At 45.6% G+C, this 22,446-nt stretch overlaps 4 non-coding genes across 4 annotated transcripts; all 4 read right to left on the reverse strand.

Moving 5' to 3' along the window:
- Nucleotides 1-1,578: 1,578 nt before the first annotated feature.
- TRNAS-GCU (transfer RNA serine (anticodon GCU)) lies at nucleotides 1,579-1,660 on the reverse strand. Its single transcript has one exon. It is a non-coding gene; the product is annotated as a tRNA-Ser (tRNA).
- A 2,396-nt stretch (nucleotides 1,661-4,056) lies between these two features.
- TRNAS-GCU (transfer RNA serine (anticodon GCU)) lies at nucleotides 4,057-4,138 on the reverse strand. Its single transcript has one exon. It is a non-coding gene; the product is annotated as a tRNA-Ser (tRNA).
- Nucleotides 4,139-6,549: 2,411 nt separating this feature from the next.
- TRNAS-GCU (transfer RNA serine (anticodon GCU)) lies at nucleotides 6,550-6,631 on the reverse strand. The gene has a single exon. It is a non-coding gene; the product is annotated as a tRNA-Ser (tRNA).
- A 14,410-nt stretch (nucleotides 6,632-21,041) lies between these two features.
- On the reverse strand, nucleotides 21,042-21,123 carry TRNAS-GCU (transfer RNA serine (anticodon GCU)). Its single transcript has one exon. It is a non-coding gene; the product is annotated as a tRNA-Ser (tRNA).
- Nucleotides 21,124-22,446: the final 1,323 nt, after the last annotated feature.

Below are 22,446 nucleotides of genomic sequence, written 5' to 3' on the forward strand. Positions count from 1 at the left end.
GACTCCTGCGTACAGTAAAGGCCAGATTTTCCTCATGCAGTCCGGCTCCGTGGCTAAATGGTTAGCGTTCTGGCCTTTAGTTACAGAGGTCCCGGGTTAGATTCCCGGCAGTGTCGGAAATATTAACCATCACTGGTTAATTTCGCTGGCACGTGGACTGGGTACATGTGTCGTCTTCATCATCATTTCATACTTATCACGGCGCGCAGGTCGTCTACAGGAGTCAAATCAAAAGACCTGCACCTGGCGAAGCGTACTTATCCTCGGACACTCCCGGCACTAAAAGCCATTTCATTTTACCTCTTGCGATTCTTAAGGTAAAAAGGCGTATCCGACGAGGATGGGATTCGAACTCACGCGTGCAGTGCACATGGATTAACAGTCCAACGCCTTCATCACTCGGTCACCTCGTCTCGCTAGCTGCGAGGCTCAATCACACAGTAAGAGAACGAATCGAAGATGCTAGTTCACAGGAGAGCAGAAGTACGAAATAAGCTCAATTCGTCTCAACACGTTTAGAGCGCACTGAGAGACGTAACGCATGCGATACGGGCCCACTTGCCCCTCAAAATAATGTAAAACATACGAATAACTAAAATAAATTGGATTACAGCAGGTTGATAATATGCAGTCCGCCCCTGTGGTGTAGTGGTTAGTGTGATTAGCTGCCACCCCCGCACTAGGCATCGAGTGCTCTAATACCGTCAGGCTCGGGAAAGAACAAGAGTTAACCCAAGGGAGGTCGGATATGATAGATGAAAGTAAGGAGCCTGGCACAAGTAAGTGGAAGCAACGTTAGGACTCAATAAGGACCCATGCTCGCAAACTGAGAGCTCCTGAGGCCCATTTTAGTCACCTCTTACGACAGGTAGGCGATTGCGTGGGTACCGGTATTGTTCTACCAACCCCACCCACAGAAGGTCTCGTGGGCGAGGAATAGGTCTTTATCTTCAGTTGTACTCTCTCCCTACTCAAAGTCTCAGGCTCCACGACACTGCTCTTGAGGCGGTAGAGGTGGGGTACCTCGCTCAGTAAGGACGAAAAACCAAGCCTGGAGCGTAAACGGATTAAGAAAAAAGAAAAGTAACCATACTCCTATGAAGTAAACATTGTTTTGAATTAGTTATATGTAATACTTTTACCCATTTGTTTCACCCACTTTGGTTGGCAGTACTGCGGAAATGAAGTGAACCGACACTCTGCTCTCTACGCTGTCCACAATACCTAGGAAAGGTAGCGCTCTGGAAGACTCTTGCGTGCAGTAAAGGCCAGATTTTCCTCATGCAGTCCGGCTCCATGCCTAAATCTTCAGCGTTCTGGCATTTAGTCACAGAGGACCCGGGTTAGATTGCCGGCAGGGTCGGAAATATTTACCATAACTGGTTAATTTCGCTGGCACGGGGACTGGGTACATGTTTCGTTTTCATCATCATTTCATCTTTATCACGGCGCGCAGGTCGTCTACGGGAGTCAAATCAATAGACCTGCACCTGGCGAACCGTACATATACGCGGACTCTCCCGGCACTAAAAGCCATTTTTTTTTCCTCTTGCAATTCTTAAGGTTAAAAGAAGTATCCGACGAGGATGGGATTCGAACCCACGCGTGCTGAGCACATTGGATTAGCAGTCCAACGCCTTAACCACTCGGCCACCTCGTCCCGCGGGTGGTTAGCCTCAAGCACATATGAAGAGAACGAAGAGAAAATGCTAGTTCAGATTAGAGCCGAAGTACGAAGTAAGCTCAATTCGTCTCAACACGCTTAGAGCGCACTGAGGGACGTAACAAATGCGATACGGGCCCACTTGCCCTCAAAATAATATAAAACATACGAATAACTAAAATAAATTGGATTACACCAGGTAGATAATATGCAGTCCGCCCCTGTGATGTAGTGGTTAGTGTGATTAGCCGCCACCCTCGGCCTAGGCATCGAGTGCTCTAATACCGTCAGGCTCGGAAAAGAACAAGAGTTAACCCAAGGGAGGTCAGATATGACAGATGAATGTAAGGAGCCTGGCATAAGTAAATGGAAGCAATGTTAGGACTCAATAAGGACCCATGCTCCCGAACTGAGTGCTCCTGAGGCCCATTTTAGTCACCTCTTACGACAGGTAGCGGATTGCGTGGGTACCGGTATTATTCTACCACCCCCACCCACAGATGATCGCGTGGGCGGGGTATAGGTCCTTATCATCAGTTGTACTCTCTCCCTACTCAAAGTCTCAGGCTCCACGACACTGCTCTTGAGGCGGTAGAGGTGGGGTACCTCGCTCAGTTCGAATGAAAATCAACCCTGGAGCGTAAACTGATTAAGAAAAAAGAAAAGTAACCATACTCGTATGAAGTAGACATTGTTCTGAATTAGTTACATGTAATACTTTTACCCATTTGTTTCACCCACACTGGTTGGCAGTACTGCGGGAATGAAGTGAACCGACACTCTGCTCTCTACGCTGTCCACAATACCTAGGAAAGGCAGTGCTCTGGAAGACTCCTGCGTGCACTAAAGGCCAGATTTTCCTCATGCAGTCCGGCTCCATGGCTAAATGGTTAGCGTTCTGGCCTTTAGTCGCAGAGGACCTGGGTTAGATTCCCGGCAGGGTCTGAAGTATTAACCATCACTGGTTAATTTCGCTGGCACGGGGACTGGTACATTTGTCGTCTTCATCATTATTTCATCCTTATCACGGCGCGCAGGTCGTCTACGGGAGTCAAATCGAAGGACCTGCACCTGGCGAACTGTGCATATCCTCGGACACTTCCGGCACAAAAAGCCATTTCATTTTTTCTCTTGCAATTCTTAAGGTTAAAACGATTATCCGGCGAGGATGGGATTCGAAATCACGCGTGCAGAGCACATTGGATTAGCATTCAAACGCCTTAAGCACTCGGCCACCTCGTCGCGCGTGCTGTTAGGCTCAAGCACATATGAAGAGCACGAAGAGAAGATGCTAGTTCAGATTAGAGCCGAAATACGATGTAAGCTCAATTCGTCTCAACACGCTTAGAGCGCACTGAAGGACGTAACGAATGCGATACTGGCCCACTTGCCCCTCAAACTAATGTAAAACATACGAATAACTAAAATAAATTGGATTACACCCGGTAGATAATATGCAGTCCGCCCCTGTGATGTAGTGGTTAGTGTGATTAGCTGCAAACACCGGCCTAGGCATGGAGAGCTCTAATACCGTCAGGGTCGGAAAAGAACAAGAGTTAACCCGAGGGAGGTCGGATATGATAGATGAAAGTAAGGAGCCTGGCACAAGTAAGTGGAAGCAACGTTAGGACTCGATAAAGACCCATGCTCCCGAACTGAAAGCTCCTGAGGCCCATTTTAGTCACCTCTTACGACAGGTAGGGGATTGCGTGGGTACCGGTATTATTCTACCACCCCTTCCCACAGAAGATCTCGTGGGCGAGGAATAGGTCCTTATCTTCAGTTGTATTATCTCCCTACTCAACGTCTCAGGCTCCACGACACTGCTCTTGAGGCGGTAGAGGTGGGGTCCCTCGTTCAGTGCGAAGGAAAGACCAACCCTGGAGCGTAAACGGATTAAGAAAAAAGAAAGAAAGTAACCATACTCGTATGAAGTAAACATTGTTCTGAATTAGTTACATGTAATACTTTTACCCATTTGTTTCACCCACTTTGGTTGGCAGTACTGCGGAACTCTGCTCTCTACGCTGTCCACAATACCTAGGAAAGGCAGTGCTCTGGAAGACTCCTGCGTGCAGTAAAGGCCAGATTTTCCTCATGCAGTCCGGCTCGATGGCTAAATGGTTAGCGTTCTGGCCTTTAGTGACAGAGGTCCCGGGTTAGATTCCCGGCAGGGTCGGAAATATTAACCATAACTGGTTAATTTCGCTGGCACGGGGACTGGATGCATGTGTCGTCTTTATCATCATTTCATCCTTATCACGGCGCGCAGGTCGTCTACGGGAGTTAAATCAAAAGACCTGCACCTGGCGAACCGTACATATACGCGGACTCTCCTGGCACTATAAGCCATTTTTTTTCCTCTTGCAATTCTTAAGGTTAAAACGAGTATCCGACGAGGATGGGATTCGAACCCACGCGTGCAGAGCACATTGGATTAGCAGTCCAACGCCTTCACCACTCGGCCACCTCGCCCCGCGTGCGGTTAGGCTCAAGCACATATGAAGAGAACGAAGAGAAAATGCTAGTTCAGATTAGAGCCGAAGTACGAAGTAAGCTCAATTCGTATCAACACGCTTAGAGCGCACTGAGGGACGTAACGAATGCGATACGGGCCCACTTGCCCCTCAAAATAATGTAAAACATACGAATAAATAAAATAAATAGGTTTACACCAGGTAGATAATATGCAGTCCGCCCCTGTGTTTTAGTGGTTAGTGTGAAGAGCCGCCACACGCTGGCCTAGGCATCGAGTGCTCTAATACCGTCAGGCTCGGAAAAGAACGAGAGTTAACACAAGGGAGGTCGGATATGACAGATGAATGTAAGGAGCCTGGCACAAGTAAGTGGAAGCAACGTTAGGACTCAATAAGGACGCATGCTCCCGAACTGAGAACTCCTGAGGCCCATTTTAGTCACCTCTTAAGACAGGTAGGGGATTGCGTGGGTACCGCTATTATTCTACCACCTTCACCCACAGAAGATCTCGTGGGCGAGGTATAAGTCCTTATCTTCAGTTGTATTCTCTCCCCACTCAAAATCTCAGGCTCCACGACACTGCTCTTGAGGCGGTAGAGGTGGGGTCCCTCGCTCAGTTCGAAGGAAAAACCAACCCTGGAGCGTAAACTGATTAAGAAAAAAGAAAAGTAACCATACTCCTATGAAGTTGACATTGTTCTGAATTAGTTATATGTAATACTTTCACCCATTGGTTTCACCCGCTTTGCTTGGCAGTACTGCGGAAATGAAGTGAACCGACACTCTGTTCTACGCTGTCCACAATACCTAGGAAAGGCATTGATCTGGAAGACTCCTGCGTACAGTAAAGGCCAGATTTTCCTCATGCAGTCCGGCTCCGTGGCTAAATGGTTAGCGTTCTGGCCTTTAGTTACAGAGGTCCCGGGTTAGATTCCCGGCAGTGTCGGAAATATTAACCATCACTGGTTAATTTCGCTGGCACGTGGACTGGGTACATGTGTCGTCTTCATCATCATTTCATACTTATCACGGCGCGCAGGTCGTCTACAGGAGTCAAATCAAAAGACCTGCACCTGGCGAAGCGTACTTATCCTCGGACACTCCCGGCACTAAAAGCCATTTCATTTTACCTCTTGCGATTCTTAAGGTAAAAAGGCGTATCCGACGAGGATGGGATTCGAACTCACGCGTGCAGTGCACATGGATTAACAGTCCAACGCCTTCATCACTCGGTCACCTCGTCTCGCTAGCTGCGAGGCTCAATCACACAGTAAGAGAACGAATCGAAGATGCTAGTTCACAGGAGAGCAGAAGTACGAAATAAGCTCAATTCGTCTCAACACGTTTAGAGCGCACTGAGAGACGTAACGCATGCGATACGGGCCCACTTGCCCCTCAAAATAATGTAAAACATACGAATAACTAAAATAAATTGGATTACAGCAGGTTGATAATATGCAGTCCGCCCCTGTGGTGTAGTGGTTAGTGTGATTAGCTGCCACCCCCGCACTAGGCATCGAGTGCTCTAATACCGTCAGGCTCGGGAAAGAACAAGAGTTAACCCAAGGGAGGTCGGATATGATAGATGAAAGTAAGGAGCCTGGCACAAGTAAGTGGAAGCAACGTTAGGACTCAATAAGGACCCATGCTCGCAAACTGAGAGCTCCTGAGGCCCATTTTAGTCACCTCTTACGACAGGTAGGCGATTGCGTGGGTACCGGTATTGTTCTACCAACCCCACCCACAGAAGGTCTCGTGGGCGAGGAATAGGTCTTTATCTTCAGTTGTACTCTCTCCCTACTCAAAGTCTCAGGCTCCACGACACTGCTCTTGAGGCGGTAGAGGTGGGGTACCTCGCTCAGTAAGGACGAAAAACCAAGCCTGGAGCGTAAACGGATTAAGAAAAAAGAAAAGTAACCATACTCCTATGAAGTAAACATTGTTTTGAATTAGTTATATGTAATACTTTTACCCATTTGTTTCACCCACTTTGGTTGGCAGTACTGCGGAAATGAAGTGAACCGACACTCTGCTCTCTACGCTGTCCACAATACCTAGGAAAGGTAGCGCTCTGGAAGACTCTTGCGTGCAGTAAAGGCCAGATTTTCCTCATGCAGTCCGGCTCCATGCCTAAATCTTCAGCGTTCTGGCATTTAGTCACAGAGGACCCGGGTTAGATTGCCGGCAGGGTCGGAAATATTTACCATAACTGGTTAATTTCGCTGGCACGGGGACTGGGTACATGTTTCGTTTTCATCATCATTTCATCTTTATCACGGCGCGCAGGTCGTCTACGGGAGTCAAATCAATAGACCTGCACCTGGCGAACCGTACATATACGCGGACTCTCCCGGCACTAAAAGCCATTTTTTTTTCCTCTTGCAATTCTTAAGGTTAAAAGAAGTATCCGACGAGGATGGGATTCGAACCCACGCGTGCTGAGCACATTGGATTAGCAGTCCAACGCCTTAACCACTCGGCCACCTCGTCCCGCGGGTGGTTAGCCTCAAGCACATATGAAGAGAACGAAGAGAAAATGCTAGTTCAGATTAGAGCCGAAGTACGAAGTAAGCTCAATTCGTCTCAACACGCTTAGAGCGCACTGAGGGACGTAACAAATGCGATACGGGCCCACTTGCCCTCAAAATAATATAAAACATACGAATAACTAAAATAAATTGGATTACACCAGGTAGATAATATGCAGTCCGCCCCTGTGATGTAGTGGTTAGTGTGATTAGCCGCCACCCTCGGCCTAGGCATCGAGTGCTCTAATACCGTCAGGCTCGGAAAAGAACAAGAGTTAACCCAAGGGAGGTCAGATATGACAGATGAATGTAAGGAGCCTGGCATAAGTAAATGGAAGCAATGTTAGGACTCAATAAGGACCCATGCTCCCGAACTGAGTGCTCCTGAGGCCCATTTTAGTCACCTCTTACGACAGGTAGCGGATTGCGTGGGTACCGGTATTATTCTACCACCCCCACCCACAGATGATCGCGTGGGCGGGGTATAGGTCCTTATCATCAGTTGTACTCTCTCCCTACTCAAAGTCTCAGGCTCCACGACACTGCTCTTGAGGCGGTAGAGGTGGGGTACCTCGCTCAGTTCGAATGAAAATCAACCCTGGAGCGTAAACTGATTAAGAAAAAAGAAAAGTAACCATACTCGTATGAAGTAGACATTGTTCTGAATTAGTTACATGTAATACTTTTACCCATTTGTTTCACCCACACTGGTTGGCAGTACTGCGGGAATGAAGTGAACCGACACTCTGCTCTCTACGCTGTCCACAATACCTAGGAAAGGCAGTGCTCTGGAAGACTCCTGCGTGCACTAAAGGCCAGATTTTCCTCATGCAGTCCGGCTCCATGGCTAAATGGTTAGCGTTCTGGCCTTTAGTCGCAGAGGACCTGGGTTAGATTCCCGGCAGGGTCTGAAGTATTAACCATCACTGGTTAATTTCGCTGGCACGGGGACTGGTACATTTGTCGTCTTCATCATTATTTCATCCTTATCACGGCGCGCAGGTCGTCTACGGGAGTCAAATCGAAGGACCTGCACCTGGCGAACTGTGCATATCCTCGGACACTTCCGGCACAAAAAGCCATTTCATTTTTTCTCTTGCAATTCTTAAGGTTAAAACGATTATCCGGCGAGGATGGGATTCGAAATCACGCGTGCAGAGCACATTGGATTAGCATTCAAACGCCTTAAGCACTCGGCCACCTCGTCGCGCGTGCTGTTAGGCTCAAGCACATATGAAGAGCACGAAGAGAAGATGCTAGTTCAGATTAGAGCCGAAATACGATGTAAGCTCAATTCGTCTCAACACGCTTAGAGCGCACTGAAGGACGTAACGAATGCGATACTGGCCCACTTGCCCCTCAAACTAATGTAAAACATACGAATAACTAAAATAAATTGGATTACACCCGGTAGATAATATGCAGTCCGCCCCTGTGATGTAGTGGTTAGTGTGATTAGCTGCAAACACCGGCCTAGGCATGGAGAGCTCTAATACCGTCAGGGTCGGAAAAGAACAAGAGTTAACCCGAGGGAGGTCGGATATGATAGATGAAAGTAAGGAGCCTGGCACAAGTAAGTGGAAGCAACGTTAGGACTCGATAAAGACCCATGCTCCCGAACTGAAAGCTCCTGAGGCCCATTTTAGTCACCTCTTACGACAGGTAGGGGATTGCGTGGGTACCGGTATTATTCTACCACCCCTTCCCACAGAAGATCGCGTGGGCGAGGTATAGGTCCTTATCTTCAGTTGTATTCTCTCCCTACTCAAAGTCTCAGGCTCCACGACACTGCTCTTGAGGCGTTAAAGGTGAGGTCCCTCGCTCAGTTCGAAGGAAAAACCAACCCTGGAGCGTAAACGTATTAAGGAAAAAGAAAAGTAACCATACTCATATGAAGTAAACATTGTTCTGAATTAGTTATATGTAATACTTTTACCCATTTGTTTCACCCACTTTGGTTGGCGGTACTGCGGAAATCAAGTGAACCGACACTCTGCTCTCTGCGCTGTCCACAATACCTAGGAAAGCCATTGATCTGGAAGACTCCTGCGTACAGTAAAGGCCAGATTTTCCTCATGCAGTCCGGCTCCGTGGCTAAATGGTTAGCGTTCTGGCCTTTAGTCACAGCGGTCCCGGGTAGATTCCCGGCAGTGTCGGAAATATTAACTGTTACCGAGTTTTTGCGGTAGTTAGAGGTGAAAGAAAGTTATATTTTCTTTTCAAAATAAAGAAATAACAAGCATGGCAGGTACAGAGTAGCGAGGCAACAAAATGTAGTTACAATATTTTACCGGATTTGGGCTTCGCGCCCCGACTTCACAATTCTTGGGCAATCAGCCCAACCTTACTCCAAAATAAGTTTTAACAGAGGGGCAGAAAATCCCATTCATGCTCAGGAGCACTTGCTCCAAATTACACAGAAAAGCCTCCTCGAGGCATACAACACCCAAAGAGCCACTCGCTCTCAAACTTTAAGCCTCTCAAAGGCCACACCAAACTCCACCTTCAAGTTGTCCTCTCAGGACATAGACACAGGGGTAAAATACCCAACCTACTGAGGTCTATTAAGTGAGAAAAAGATTAATTACATGACCTCTAAAATAACAATTTGAGAGGAGGCGAACTTGCGCTCCTAATACGCTTGTTCAAAACCTACTTGGCACTAGGCCGTTAATACAAGGGCTAATCCCATACTAAAGAGGTGACTTAAGAAAGAAACAATTTACATTACGTTAAAGAAGAATAGGTTGAGAAAAAAAAAGGTCACCTCAAAACAATATGAGTGGGAGCTCGAGAGGGTTAAGCACACTCTATCCCGATATGCAGTTTAAAGATGGAATAGATACCAAGGGTCTTTACATTTTAAGGAAGGTTACATTATGGAAAAACTTCGGACCCGCCCCGAGAGTTAAACTGCTGAGCTAGCAAAGAAAGAAGTTATTAATCGGCCATTACCTTGTTTTTGACCGCTGCCGAAGAAAGAGGCGCTTCCCGCCCCATGCTATGTACTTTACACACTGAAAGATGGTACAGAAGTGGCCCAGAGACCCAAAAATCAGCAGTTTATATACTCTCGCGGAAAGTTCGAGGCGTTTTAGGGAAGAGAACACCCGCCCACAATCACTTTATTGGCTAGGGAACAGCAACATATTCAAGTTGGGGGAAGATACATCAGATTGGTCAGAAATTAATTAAAGAATTCGGGATTGGCTAAATACAAAGCAAGGGGAAAGAGAGGGGTATACAGCCAACTTAAACAATAACAGAAAGAAATTTAACAAGAAACAAACTTTTGAAATAAAAATTTCTCCAAAAAAACAGTTCATTCACATCGCACTAGGGTGCACCATTGTAGTTTTTTCAGTAGTGTCCTCTAGAAGAGACAGATCAGACTTCTTACTACAGGTAAAACAAAAATACATTAAAAATGACACAGTTCAAAAGCTCCAAAATTTCCAAGTAGTGACATCTTCTGAGAAACTTGAAAATTCATACCGTAGATAAAGTTCAGACTTCCTCCAGCAGAGGAGTTTCAACTGGCGCAAATTTTAAATTAGCGGCGTGGAGGTGTACCGCCCGGTACAGACCTCCCCCCCCCCAAAAAAAGTTCCTCCAGGGGTGACACATGAAATTTGTTTGAAAACCAGGTCCAAGTTATGATGTTGATATGGACATTAATTGCAAAAGCATTTATCAAAATTGTTGAAATTTGATTTGATCCAGTTTAAGAAATTCTCGTAGTAACTGGTGAAGTAATGTCTTTATGTTTGTAGAGGTTAAATTCAGAAGGAAATCTTTAGTTTTTAAAGTTGAGGAAAAATTTTCTAAGTCCACCCGGTATTGAAGAAAAATCCAAGAAAAGGTAGTAATGTTGAACTGGAATGTCCATATAGCTGGATATGTACTTCAAACGTTGATGATTCTAACGGCCAGACCAGCCGCCACAGCTTGCGTTCAGAGGAGGCCGCCCGGGCCCCTCAAGTACCCTGAGATACCGCTCGCCCGCACTATGAGGGGAACAGAGGTGTTGAAGCACGCCGCGCCCGCGGTGAACATATACAGGCTGCGGGCCAGTAGCAGGTCGTGCGGCGCACATCAGCCATGGCCGGGAGGAGAGCTCCGGCTCGCCGTGCGCATGTCGTCCTCGCTGGGGTCGAGGGGGCCCTTCCTCTATCCCAGTCGCAGCACAGCGCCGCGCGGCTGCGGGGGCACTGAAACATTAAAGCTTGGCGGCAGAATTTTTGTTGGACCAGAATAATAGTAGTTTACATTCATTGTGGAGAGGTTGAGGGGCCAGCGGCGTGCAGAAATTCATTTCAGATGCGAGCCACTGTGTGTAGTGGAGCAGGAGACGGGAGCGTGGTAATGGCCGTGGCAACGACAGGATGGCAGTTTAACGGTGCGGGGAAGGTTTTACAAAAATGCTTACATATGAAACAAAATATTATAGAAGGGGCAGAATGCCTTAAAAGTTAAAACTCAAAAAATATATATATATATATATATATAACCTTCATATTCCTTTCAAGATAATATGAGGCAAGTTAGCACAGCAATTATACAGGTTTCACCTGCGACAGGTGAACCCTAAATATCCTCTCGGTGGCTGGATTGCTTAATAACAACGTAGCCGGCGTAAGGAAATCGATAATGACACAAGGCCCATGAAATCTGGGGGCAAGCTTGCCCGCGGGAACAAAATTCTTGGCCATTACCTGGTCACCTACCTTCAAATGGGTGGGTCTCCGTCCACGATCATACCTTTCCCTAACCTTTTCATGAGACACTTTAAGATTGGCTTTAGCCTTCTTCCAAAGATCTTTAATGTTGTCCGGATCTATTGTCTCAGGTACAATGTCACTCAGAGACCAGAGGTTAGAGAGCGGCGTGTTGGGAACAAACTTGAACATCAAAGAAGCTGGAGTAAATTTGTGTGATTCATGAACCGCCGAATTCAAAGCAAAAGCTAACCAATGCAGGGACGTGTCCCACCTAGAATGATCTTCATGATGATAGGCAATAAGCGCGGACCGGAGATTACGATTAACCCGTTCAGCCAGAGATGGTTGAGGGTAATAAGCCGAAGTCGTCACATGAGAGATGGACAAGTCAAAACAGAATTTACGAAAAAGATTTGATGTAAACGCCTTAGCATTATCAAACACAATGTATTGGCACGGACCAAAGGAAGCAAAAATAGAATTTAAGCAAGTAATGGTGGACTGAGCGGTAGCCAGCTTAGTCGGAAATAACCAGGAAAATCTTGTAAAACCATCTATACATACAAAGATGAACATGTTGGCATTTCCCTTCGACTGGGGAATGGGTCCTACATAATCAATATACAGGCGTTCCATGGGGCGCGACGCTTGATGCGAAGACAAAACGCCTACCTTGGTGGACATGGTGGGTTTACTGAGTAAACAAGATTTACAAGCTTTTACTAGATCACGGATTTCACCGTCCATACCCTTCCAGATGAACCTTTCACGAATCTTTTCACGAGTTTTAAAGATTCCAAGATGCCCCCCTAATGGGGTCTCATGATAGTACTTGAAGATCATAGGCACAAGAACAGCTGGAACGACAACCTTCATCATCTTATCATGCCTCGAAGGGCAACATAGAACACCATTCCTCAGAACATAACGGACAACATGTTCCCCAGAAGAAAGGGTTTCCATTATCGGAGCCAGCGTCGGATCTTCACGTTGGTATTTCTCGATATCCCTAAAGAGCATGGGAGCATCTGTTAAGATGGCATTAACACCAGATAGTATGGACTCGGGAGGTGATGAACTGTCGACCGGTTCCTGGGTCTCGACGTCGTTGGAAAACATACGGCTGAGTCCATCAGCAACAACATTTTCGGTACTTCTGATATGCCGGACATCGAATTGGAAGGCAGAAATTCGGATGGCCCAACGGGCTATACGACCAGTACGACGCGGCCTACCTAAGACCCAGCTTAAGGCTTGATTATCTGTCTCCAGGTCGAATTTGACATGTTCCAGATAGAGACGGAACTTTTCTAAGGCGAATAAGTCTGCCAACCCTTCGAGCTCATAGATAAAATACTTGGCTTCTTGAGCCGATAGAGTCCCAGATGCATAGGCGATGGGTCGCCTCCCTAGTTCAGTCTCTTGAAGAAGGACTGCAGCAACTGCTGACGACGACGCGTCTGTTTGGACAATGAATTTCTTCGAGAAATCAGGCATAGCAAGTACAGGGGCATTACAGAGAGCTAATTTAAGATCTTCAAAAGCGGCTTGTTGAGAAGGTCCCCACTCGAATTTGATGCCTTTCCTACGAAGAAGGTTCAAGGGCGCCGCTCTATTAGCGAAGTTAGGAATAAACTTTCTGAAGAAATTCACCATACCAATGAACCTGGCGATACCTTTGATGTCCTTAGGGGGTTTAAAATCACGGATGGCCTGTGTTCTCGAATGATCGACTGCAACACCATCAGGTGACACAATATGCCCTAGGAATGACATAGAGGTCTTAGCAAAGGCAACCTTGGACAACTTAACAGTTAACCCAGCCTTACGAAGGCGATTGAGAACTTCTCGCAGATGATCTAGATGTTCTTCAAAGGTCTCCGAAAATACGACGACATCATCCAAGTACTGATACAAGTACTCAAATTTGATGTCGGAGAAGACCCTATCTAGCAGCCTAGTGAGTACAGCTGCTCCCGTGGGGAGCCCGAAAGGCACGCGGTTGTACTCGTATAAATTCCAGTCCGTGGCAAACGCTGTAAGATGTTTAGACTCTTCCGCTAGTGCAATTTGATTGTAGGCCTGATTTAAATCCAAGATGGTGAACAACTTGGCCTTACGGAACCATGAAAAACAAGAATGAAGGTCGGGAAGGTCACAGATTGTAACACCACCTTCCGATTGAGAGCCCTATAATCAATGACAGGCCTGAAGCCCCCTTGGGGTTTCGGGACTAGAAAAATAGGTGACGAATACGCCGACTTAGAGGGCCTAATAATACCATCCTTCAACATCTGATCGATGATTTCTTTCAGAGCCTTCATTTTAGGTGGAGATAACCTATAAGGTGGAAGACGGACAAGAATTGAATCCGTGACCTCAATTTTGTATTCAATAAGGTCAGTAACACCAAGAGTATCAGAGAACACCTCTGGAAATGACTGACATAATTTACGAATACTATCAGCCTGCTCCTCAGGTAGATGTCTAAGGTCTAACAACATCTCATCCTGGGTAGGCGAAATAGATGAACATGATACAGAATTACACTTTAACAAGGGGATTTTACAATTGGACGCAAATTGAATGTGCACGACTTACTCTGAAGATCGAGCACAAGACCAGTGTGACAAATAAAGTCAGCTCCCAATATGATGGGGCAAGACAGGTGCTTAGCCACAAACAATTTGATTTTCCATGTAAATTTAATAATACGAATTTTGACATTTACAGAACCTAGAATTTCCAATGGAGATGAATTAGCCGAAAGATATTGAACAGGAGATGAGTCATAGTCAGGTAGTTTACAAACAGATTTCAATTTAGAATACCATTCAGCCGAAATAATCGAAAAAACACTGCCAGAATCTAAAAGAGCTGTTATGGGTTCATTATTTAACTCAAGTTTGAGAAAAGGGACCGGTGCGGGGGTATCCGCCGCAATCCTAAGACACTCTTTGGGGCATTCAAAAGATAGATTAGCAGATTGTACTTTCCCTGAATTTACGACCTGTTTGCCAGGGGCTGAGCCTCGGGAAGATGGATTAGTCCACTCAGCCGAAGCCACTAGTCTCTTTTGAGTGTTGTTGGAAGTTGCACCTGAAGTTGAGCAGGAGGGGGTGCTATTCGAATTCGGACAATTCTTGGCGATATGTGAGAAAGCCCCACATTTAAAACAGCCTTGTGATGAACCAGCTCCATTCCTTGTCCCACTAGACTTGAGCAATGGGCACTTGTTCCGAAGATGGTCGGGCGACCCGCAAGCATAGCATTTACGAGGTGTGACTGGTCGGCGAGGAGGAGGCCGAGGATTACCAAAAGAAGGAGGGGGTTCTTTCGCGACACGCAAAGAATCGGCGTATCTAACTCCTTCCGCTGAGACGGCCAATGCTTCAAGTTCAGAGAAAGTTTGCGGGCACGCCGCGAAACACAAATATGACCTATACGATGGTGAAATACCTTCCACTATAGCTTGTACAATCTGATCCTCAGGGAAGTGAAGAGCAAACACCCTAGTATAGAATATAATATCTTGGATGAAGTCTGCCAAGTTTTCATCCAAACGCTGTACACGATAATAGTACTTCTGAATAAGGGAGGACCTGGCCCTAGCCGGGATGAAGTTAACTAGCAAGTGGGCGTGGAAATCCTCAATAGATGATTGCTCGGCAATGGCTCTTACTATTTTGTCTGAGAGAATACCAATTGCATAGGGATAGATGATTTGCAAAATCTGGCATGGGGAAAGAGAAAACACAAGGGCATGATCCTGAAATTCAACTAAAAATCTTAAAAATGAAATTACTTCACTGGTGGTATTAACGGAAAACTTAGAGATACCTCTGAGCAACATTGCCAATGGATGAGGCAAGCTGCTAAACCCGGGTGACATAGTAGGTAAAGGTTTCAGTGGCAAGGAAGTTAATTCAGAACGTATATTATGCAACGATGCACGGCGTTCAGACTCGTTGTCCAATGGGGCAGAGATAGTTTGAGCAGCAACGGTTATCCTATTGACTTCTCCCTTAGGAGACTCTTCCTCGCTACCTACATTCATCGTGGTGGGTTGATCAATTTTGGGAGGAACTTCCCCAGTTAACAATTGAGTGACCTTACTAGATAATTCAGAAATACTTTCAAGCAACGTACTAGCTTTCTTCCTCTGAACGTCATTCAACTTCAGAGACAACAGATCGTTAACTCTATTTGAAAAATGATATAGCCTGGCTTGCACACGCTTAATTTGATTAGGAGAAGGATCATTTTCGTCAAAAAACTAACTACCGATGCTAGCCCAGTAGTATTCTCGGTGATCGTGGAAGGAGAGTCGTCAATTTCTTTCTCTCCCAAATTGGGGATGGAATGGGCAAATCAAGGGACTCTCTAAGCTTGTTGGTGTCTATCGCAACCGTGCCTCCAGATTGCACATTTCTGATAGTTAACTCATAGATCAACTCCTCCTTGCGCAAATAGTTAAGATGGAGAACATCGCGAGGGCCGGGCATGATGACAGAACAATTTTGAAACAGGAAAGATCAAAAATTCCAGCAACTGAGAAAATTGTTAGAGTTTGAATCAAAACAATGTTTAGCCGTCAAAAGGGGCAAAATTGAGACCCATTCAACCACGCTCTGCTACCACTTGTTACCGTGTTTTTGTGGTAGGTAGAGGTGAAAGAAGGTGCGGGGGGTGAACAGGTCTCAGCCTACGAAATTAAAGTGAATTTAAAATTTAACAAGGTTATATTTTCTTTTCAAAATTAAGAAATAACAAGCATGGCAGGTACAAAGGTGCGATTACAGTATTTACAGGATTTGGGCTTCGAGCCCCGAATTCACACTTCTAGGGCAATTAGCCCAACTTTACTCCAAAATAAATTTTTCACAGAGGGGCAGAAAACCCCATTCACGCCCAGGAGCACTTGCACCAAAATTACACCATAAAGCCTCCACGAGGCATACAACCATCAATTTTCAAGAAAAAACCACTCGCTCTCAACTTTAAGCCTTACAAAGGCTACACCAAACTCCACCTTCAAGTTGTCCTCTAAGGACATAGACACAGGGGCAAAATACCCAACCTACTGAGGCCTATTAAGTGAGAAAAAGGTAAATTACATGACCTCAAAAATAACCAATTGAGAGGAGGCGACCTGCACTCCTAATACATTTGTTTAAAACCTACTTGGCACTAGGCCATTAATACAAGGACTAATCCCATACTAAAGAGGTGACTTTAGAAAGGAACAATTTACATTACGTTAAAGAAGAATAGGTTGAGAAAGAATAAGTACACCTCAAAACAATATGAGTGGGAGCTCGAGAGGGTTAAGCACTCTCTATCCCGATATGCAGTTTAAAAGATAGAATAGATACTAAGTGTCGTTACATTTTAAGGAAGGTTACATTATGGAAAAACTTCGGACCCGCCCCGAGAGTTAAACTGCTGAGCTAGCAAGGAAAGAAGTTATTAATCGGCCATTACCTTGTTGTTGACTGCTGCCGAAGAAAGATGCGCTTCCCGCCCCCTGCTATGTACTTTACACACTAAAAGATGGAACAGAAGTGGCCCAGAGACCCAAAAATCAGCAGTTAATATACTCTCGCGGAAGGTTCGAGGCGTTTTTGGAATGAGAACACCCTCCCACCAAAACTTTATTGGTTAGGGATAAGCAGCATATTCAAGTTGGGGGAAGATACATCAGATTGGTCAGAAATTAATTAAAGAAATTCGGGATTGGCTAAATACAAAGCAAGGGGAAAGAGAGGGGTATACAGCCAACTTAAACAATAACAGAAAGAAATTTAACAAGAAACAAACTTTAAATAAAAATTTCTCCAAAAAAACAGTTCTTTCACATCGCACTAGGGTGCACCATTGTAGTTTTTCAGTAGTGTCCTCTAGAAGAGACAATTCCCACTTCTTACTACAGGTAAAAGAAAAACACATCAAAAATGACACAGTTCAAAAAATCCAAAATTTCCAAAATTCATACCGTAGATAAAGTTCAGATTTCCTCCAGCAGAGGAGTTTCTACTGGCGCAAATTTTAAATTAGCGGCGTGGAGGTGTACCGCCCGGTACAGGCAGTACTGCGGAAATGAAGTGAACCGACACTCTGCTCTCTACGCTGTCCACAATACCTAGGAAAGGTAGCGCTCTGGAAGACTCTTGCGTGCAGTAAAGGCCAGATTTTCCTAATGCAGTCCGGCTCCATGGCTAAATGGTTAGCGTTCTGGCCTTTAGTCGCAGAGGACCTGGGTTAGATTCCCGGCAGGGTCGGAAATATTAACCATCACTGGTTAATTACGCTGGCACGGGGACTGGGTACATGTTTCGTTTTCATCATCATTTCATCTTAACACGGCGCGCAGGTCGTCTACGGGAGTCAAATCAAAAGACCTGCACCTGGCGAACCGTACATATCCTCGGACTCTCCCGGCACTAAAAGCCATTTTTTCTCCTCTTGCAATTCTTAAGGTTAAAACAAGTATCCGACGAGGATGGGATTCGAACTCACGCGTGCAGAGCACATTGCCACTGCCTTCGAAATGTCCAGGCCGTAGTGTACCTCTGATGACGTCACGCTTTGGGGGGAATTGACGGCGATACGCATACGCTCCGCTTGAATAACACACTCGTTTTAATTACTTAAAGAACTGTTAACACCTTGTAAAACCAAAACCTATCATCAAATATTTGTTAATTCAGACATACAATGCATATCCTTCTCCGTAACGTTCTATTTCTCGCGTATATACGTTATACGTTCGTTTGCGTGAGTACAGCCTAACACTTGGAGACATATTCTTGCGATTGTATCAATTTTCCGGTCAACTGGAACATTCACATCATACACACTGACAGAAAACATGCAACCAATTACCATTACTATTTATTACAAATATAAATTATTTCGGTACCTCACTGTTTCCACTCTATGAACACTGCAGCTTTCCTAGACCTCTTATAGAAGGTTACACCAGTATGGAGTAGGTCTGCTCTCTTTGAAGTACTTTGTTGAATACACAAGTCGATGTGAATTTTGGAAAAGTTATTTAAAAACGTATTCACCCAAATATATATAGACTGTCCGGCCAGCTCTTCCAATTTCTTCCCGCAGTCACAAATGACTAGGGAATCTGCCAACTGCATTCGCTCCAAAGCCAAGGATTTTGTGACACACTTAGGATTGTCTGAATTTAGAAATGCCATCTTATATGTATCTGACACTAACACACAAAATACTTTGTACACCTCAAATCCAAGTTCTATTGACATGTCTGATGGATAGGGCCTACTTTAAAACCCCTCGATTTAGGAAATTCAGATATCTTACTTCTGGAGGTAATTCATAAATAAGATCTGAATCTGTCAGAGGATAAGATTTACATAAATCACACTGCTGTTTGATACTCATTCATTTTTTATTTTTTTATTTTTTTTATTTTTTGCTATTTGCTTTTCGTCGCACCGACACAGATAGTTCTTACGGCGACAATGGGACAGGAAAGGTCTAGGAATGGGAAGGAAGCGGCCGTGACCTTAATTAAGGTACAGCCCCAGCATTTTCCTGGCGTGAGAATGAGAAACCACGGAAAACCATCTTCAGGGCTGCCGACAGTGGGGTTCGAACCCACTGTCTCCGAATACTGGATATGGCCGCACTTTAGCGACTGCAGCTATCATGCTTAGTGATACTCATAAATAAGACTTGCATTTTCAAATACACCGAATTCATATAAGCCGTAGGCCTGATTACATAAAAACATAGCGCCTACCTAATGTTATCCATGTTTATGACATAATAAAAAATTTAACCATCTGGACGAGACACACTTATTCCTCTCAGGATGTGATTTTCAGAAAAGTGCTTGATACACACAACTGTGTTGTGATTAACTATTAAATTCTCCCTGGGAATAGCCTTCTCTCATAACTTAACTCGTTCTTCATCAGAAGGAAACACAAATACCGGAGTGTACTCTCCTTGTTTATAATTGGCTTTGCAGCCAGGCACACAGCAACTCTTAGGCATGGTGATTTCACTAACTGATCATCTTAATTCAAGTATATACAATTCGAGGTTAATAATAAAACACAGAATGCACTCAATTAATTTTACACTATAAATATAACTTTACACAAATAAACTACCAAATCAAAACACTGAAGAACGATCTTCTTAACCTATAGCTTCACATAAATACACGCTCACACAAAGTTTTCTTCACTAATTAACGACTTTCCACTTAATAATGCAGTCGATGACGACTCATTCTCACATATATCTGAGTGAACATGCGGCCATCGTTAAAAATTTCAATAAAACTACGAAAATCTATGTTTAACTCTACTAAATCATGTGCTAAACTCCCCCTCTAACGATCAGCTGATCGCTTTCCCGCGCTCGTTACAGTACGGCCTGGACATCACGAAGGCAGTGACATTGCATTAGCAGTCCAACGCCTTAACCACACGGCCACCTCGTCCCGCGGGTGGTTAGCCTCAAGCACATATGAAGAGAACGAAGAGAAAATGCTAGTTCAGATTAGAGCCGAAGTACGAAGTAAGCTCAATTCGTCTCAACACGCTTAGAGCGCACTGAGGGACGTAACGAATGCGATACGGGCCCACTTGCCCCTCAAAATAATGTAAAACATACGAATAACTAAAATACATTGGATTACAGCAGGTAGATAATATGTAGCCCGCCCCTGTGATGTAGCGGTTAGTGTGATTAGCCACCACACCCGGCCTAGGCATCGAGTACTCTAATACCGTCAGGGTCGGAAAAGAACAAGTGTTAACCCAAGGGAGGTCGGATATGACAGAAAATGTAAGGAGCCTGGCACAAGAAAGTGGAAGCAACGTTAGGACTCAATAAGGACACATGCTCCCGAACTGAGAGCTCCTGACGCCCATATTAGTCACCTCCTACGACAGGTAGGCGATTGCGTGGGTACCGGTAATATTCTACCAACCCCACCCACAGAAGATCTCGTGGGCGAGGAATAGGTCTTTATCTTCAGTTGTACTCTCTCCCTACTCAAAGTCTCAGGCTCCACGACACTGCTCTTGAGGCGGTAGAGGTGGGGTACCTCGCTCAGTTCGAAGGAAAAACCAACCCTGGAGCGTAAACGGATTAAGAAAAAAGAAAAGTAACCATACTCCTATGAAGTAGACATTTTCTGAATTAGTTATATGTAATATTTACCCATTTGTTTCACCCACTTTGGTTGGCAGTACTGCGGAAATGAAGTGAACCGACACTCTGCTCTCTGCGCTGTCCACAATACCTAGGAAAGGTAGCGCTCTGGAAGATTCTTGCGTGCAGTAAAGGCCGGATTTTCCTCATGCAGTCCGGCTCCATGGCTAAATGGTTAGCGTTCTGGCCTTTAGTAACAGAGGACCCGGGTTAGATTCCCGGCAGGGACGGAAATATTAACCATCACTGGTTAATTTCGCTGGCACGGGGACTGGGTACATGTTTCGTTTTCATCATCATTTCATCTTTATCACGGCGCGCAGGTCGTCTATGGGAGTCAAATCAAAAGACCTGCACCTGGCGAACCGTACATATCCTCGGACTCTCCCGGCACTAAAAGCCACTTTTTCTCCTCTTGCAATTCTTAAGGTTAAAAGAAGTATCCGACGAGGATGGGATTCGAACCCACGCGTGCAGAGCACATTGGATTAGCAGTCCAACGCCTTAACCACTCGGCCACCTCGTCCCGCGGGCGGTTAGCCTCAAGCACATATGAAAAGAACGAAGAGAAAATGCTAGTTCAGATTAGAGCCGAAGTACGAAGTAAGCTCAATTCGTCTCAACACGCTTAGAGCGCACTGAGGGACGTAACGAATGCGATACGGGCCCACTTCATCATCATCATCATCTGTTTACCCTCCAGGTTCGGTTTTTCCGTCGGACTCAGCGAGGGATCCCACCTTTACCGCCTCAAGGGCAGTGTCCTGGAGCTTCAGACTTTTTGTCGGGGGATACAACTGAGGAGAATGACCAGTACCTCGCCCAGGCGGCCTCACCTGCTATGCTGAACAGGGGCCTTGTGGAGGGATGGGAAGATCGGATGGGATACACAAGGAAGAGGGAAGGAAGCGGCCGTGGCCTTAAGTTAGGTACCATCCCGGCGTTCGCCTGGAGGAGAAGTGGGAAACGACGGAAAACCACTTCCAGGATGGCTGAGGTGGGAATCGAACCCACCTCTACTCAGTTGACCTCCCGAGGCTGAGTGGACCCCGTTCCAGCCCTCGTACCACTTTTCAAATTTCGTGGCAGAGCCGGGAATCGAACCCGGGCCTCTGGGGGTGGCAGCTAATCACGCTAACCACTACACCACAGAGGCGCACTTACGGGTCCACGTGCCCCTCAAAATAATGTAAAACATACGAATAACTAAAATAAATTGGATTACAGCAGGTAGATAATATGCAGTCCGCCCCTGTGATGTAGCGGTTAGTGTGATTAGCCGCCACCCCCGGCCTAGGCATCGAGTGCTCTAATACCGTCAGGCTCGGAAAAGAACAAGTGTTAACCCAAGGGAGGTCGGATATGACAGATGAATGTAAGGAGCCTGGCACAAGTAAGTGGAAGCAATTTTAGGACTCAATAAGGACACATGCTCCCGAACTGAGAGCTCCTGACGCCCATTTTAGTCACCTCCTACGACTGGTAGGGGATTGCGTGGGTACCGGTATTATTCTACCACCCCCACCCACACAAGATCGCGCGGGCGAGGTATAGGTCCTTATCTTAAGTTGTACTCTCTCCCTACTCAAAGTCTCAGGCTCCACGACACTGCTCTTGAGCCGGTAGAGGTGGGGTACCTCGCTAAGTTCGAAGGAAAAACCAACCCTGGAGCGTAAACTGATTAAGAAAAAAGAAAAGTAACCATACTCGTATGAAGTAGACATTGTTCTGAATTAGTTACATGTAATACTTTTACCCATTTGTTTCACCCACTTTGGTTGGCAGTACTGCGGAAATGAAGTGAACCGACACACTGCTCTCTACGCTGTCCAAAATACCTAGGAAAGGT

The sequence above is a fragment of the Anabrus simplex genome, chromosome 1 (genome assembly GCF_040414725.1).
Source record: "Anabrus simplex isolate iqAnaSimp1 chromosome 1, ASM4041472v1, whole genome shotgun sequence".
In the NCBI taxonomy this organism is placed as follows: domain Eukaryota; kingdom Metazoa; phylum Arthropoda; class Insecta; order Orthoptera; family Tettigoniidae; genus Anabrus; species Anabrus simplex.